General features: G+C 49.5%; 1 non-coding gene across 1 annotated transcript; it reads right to left on the bottom strand.

Moving 5' to 3' along the window:
- Positions 1-2,631: 2,631 nt before the first annotated feature.
- Positions 2,632-2,703, bottom strand: TRNAT-AGU. The gene has a single exon. It is a non-coding gene; the product is annotated as a tRNA-Thr (tRNA).
- Between the last annotated feature and the right edge of the window lie 670 nt (positions 2,704-3,373).

The following is a 3,373-nucleotide window of genomic DNA, read 5'->3' as shown; positions in this document are numbered from 1 at the left end:
CATGCCATGATCAGATTCATTCTACTCTTCCTCTTGAGGGAACAGAGAGGTCTCACAGGATGCCCCAAGTCACACAGCTAGGGACTTGAATCCAGGCTGAGTGCTTTGAACAGTGTGCTATTAACTGAGAGGAGACATCAGGCACTAAAACTTAAAAAAAAAATAGGAGCACCTGTGAAGTATATATCTTCCTGGGAGATTGCATAATCCAGTCTGACTGGAGGACTTTGGCTTCCAAAAAATAAAGACATAGAATGTGTGAGTCTGTGGGAGGAGGGGAGGGCAGGGCAGCTGAATTCTCAGAACAGAGAGCTGCCTGTTCAAACAGTTTGCAACTTTAACATATCATCATAGCCCTGCCACAGCGTCTGCTGTTCCACCGTTTGAAATAGATTTATTTGATAAAGATAGACCAAATCTCTGAGCATCACTTCATGCTGCTGAAGATTACCTAAGAGGGGGCATCAGTCATTTCTATGCTGGCAGGAATTTGCACCGCTGTGTTTGTGATTTCTAGCTGAGTGGAGGTTGGGAGGAAACATGAAGAGAAAGTCAGAATATGTTTTACTGGAAGCCCACCAGGGGGTCCATGCGGCCTGTACTGGTCATCAGGAGAGGCGGCCAGGAGATGAATGTCCTGTCAGTCCGGGAGAACTTCCAGATGCCGTGGGGTTCTAGAGACATGGGGTGGCGTGCTCCCCAGCAGCTCCAGCCTGTCTGCTTGCATCCAGCTCTCTTTCACTGGGTGCGTCTCCCAGATCCAGCACGTTCAGGTGTGGGGACAGGGAAGGACCTGCTCGCCTTCTGACCATGTGCCCATGTGTTCTGCCTCAGAGATTTCAGAAGGATGACCAGCAAGGTAAGATGAACTGGGGCGGGGGGTAGGTGTGTCCTCCAGGAGGGCAGCACATGGGAGAAGCCCCATCCATGGCGCACCCCCATCCATGGCGCACCCCCACACCCGCATCCTGGGCCTCAGAGTGATGCCAGTTCCAAGGACCAGTCTAATGATGTCTCAAGTTAGGCATTTTGCCTTAGGCCTGCTTGTATTAATACCAGACTTTGCTTGAGAGCCAAGAAAATGCAGATTAACTTTACCTTCCTCATGGCAACCAGTGTTTATCTTGAAGGTGGGAGGGGAAACCTGGACCGTGCTTCTCTTCTCATGCTTTGGGAAAGCGCTGGTGCCATTAAACATTCCCAGACTTTGGATCCTCCCAGGCCCTCACCCTGTGCACATAGCTCAAAGCCCGGGGAAGGGGCACCATCCTGCCAGCCTTCTGAGAGACACATCCCTCCGAGCTCAGGAGGGGCCAGCTAGGCTGCGGCCAGCCTCAGCACAGAGCTTTTCACCTGAACAGGAACTGTTAGGAGTGTGAATGAAACACAGAACAGGACTCCAAAAGGCTTGCAGAGATTTACGGCATATTTCAGACCACAGAATCTTGTAAAGTAAGATCCCAAAGCCTGTCTGAGCAAAGCAGGAGAACTGGCCATCATAGGCGGCTCATCGGGAGCTGTGACTAATTTCGCCTTCCTCCACATCAGTTCTTAGGTCTCCCGGGTGATCTCTGTTACTGGGGGTCCTCAAGCCCTTTGTCCTTCCCTCCCCAAGTCTGGGCCTTCAGGTAGCAGGGTGACTGAGTGAGAACACAGCTGACTTCTGGGCAGAGGGTTCTTGAAAGGCCACAGCACAATCAGCATGATCTGGTGAAGCCAGAGGGAGCAGACGAGGGGTTGCAGACGTGGTCAAGCCCTGAGGACCGATGGCTTCTTGTCCTACAGGTCATGATGGCTATGGGTGGAGATGCCCTCAGGCTTTACTTGGAGAGAAAACTTTCTGGACTCCAGCAGCAGGGATTTTCTGAAGTGGACCAAGGATGGGCTGGTCACAGTCTCATTTAGAGGGCTCACTTCTTTTCCCTTTTTCACTTTCATCCCTTCAGGAGTGTACAATAGAGTTTCTCAGAGTCTCCACAACAAGAGATGATGCTAAGAGACCCAGTGCAGATACGAGAATCCAGCCATCTTCCCAACCAGTTTACAAATAGAAAACAATGTCTGAAACAGTCTTCTAATTATGTTTTCAAAAAAAAAACAGTTTTTAATAAATATCTATTACTTATTAATGTTAACAAAGTAATGTTCTTTTTTATTTAAAATGAATCAATATTTTTTAAAATTCTCAGTTTCAGCTGCTAATATGGTAAATGTTGATCAATATAACCCACATAAACAAAAGTTCTTTGGCTCCTCAAGAATTTTTAAGCATATAAAGTAATCCTGAGAGTAAGGGTGAAGCGAAGTGAACATTGCTCAGTCATGTCCAACTCTTTGAGACCCAATGGACTATATAGTTCATGGAATTCTCCAGGCCAAAATACTGGAGTGGATAATTTCCCTTCTCCAGGGGATCTTCCCAAACCAGGGATCAAACCCGGGTCACCCACATTGCAGGCAGATTATTTACCAGCTGAGCCACAAGGGAAGCCCAAGAATACTGGAGTAGACAGCCTATCCCTTCTCCAGCAGATCTTCTGGACACAGGAATTGAACTGGGGTATCCTGCATTGCAGGCGGATTCTTTACCAACTGAGCCATTAGGGAAGGCCATAAAGAGAGTTTCCCAAGTGGAGATGCCAGAGATTGAACCTGGGGCCTCATGCACACTAAGCATGTGCTCTGCCACTGAGCTATACCCCCCTGACCTAAGAAGTCGGAGAACCATCAAAGGTGGATGGGACTGAACTGGAGAAGACTAGATTAGAGAATGTTCCACACAGGATGGTGTGGGTAGGGAAAGGCTCTCACAGGGTCACTTGATAGAAGCCAGAAGTTTTCAAATGTTTCTAAGCCACCTGGGGGTGGGGAGTGGGAGGCGAAAGGCCCTGAAGACAACCAATCTTCTTCCCTGCAAAGAGGGCTCACTAAATGTGAAACAGGAATGGGCTAGCTGCTGCTGCTGCAAATCACTTCAGTCATGTCCGACTCTGTGTGACCACATAGACAGCAGCCCAGCAGGCTCCCCCGTCCCCGGGATTCTCCAGGCAAGAACACTGGAGTGGGTTGCCATTTCCTTCTTCAATTCATGAAACTGAAAAATGAAAGTGAAGTCACTCAGCTGTGTCCGGCTCTTAGCGACCCCATGGACTGTGGCCCACCAGCCTCCTCCATCCATGGGATTTTCCCGGAGGGGTACTGAAGAAGGAAGCCATAAGCCCAAGAGATCCACTGCTGCTGCTGCTGCTGCTGCTGAGTCGCTTCAGTCGTGTCCGACTCTGTGCGACCCCATAGACGGCAGCCCGCCAGGCTCCCCTGTCCCTGGGATTCTCCAGGCAAGAACACTGGAGTGGGTTGCCATTTCCTTCTCCAA

This window comes from Bison bison, unplaced genomic scaffold (genome assembly GCF_000754665.1).
Source record: "Bison bison bison isolate TAMUID 2011002044 unplaced genomic scaffold, Bison_UMD1.0 scf7180017864341, whole genome shotgun sequence".
In the NCBI taxonomy this organism is placed as follows: Eukaryota; Metazoa; Chordata; class Mammalia; order Artiodactyla; family Bovidae; genus Bison; species Bison bison.
The sequence above is the reverse complement of the archived record's forward strand: the minus strand, read 5'-3'. Positions and strand labels throughout refer to the sequence as shown.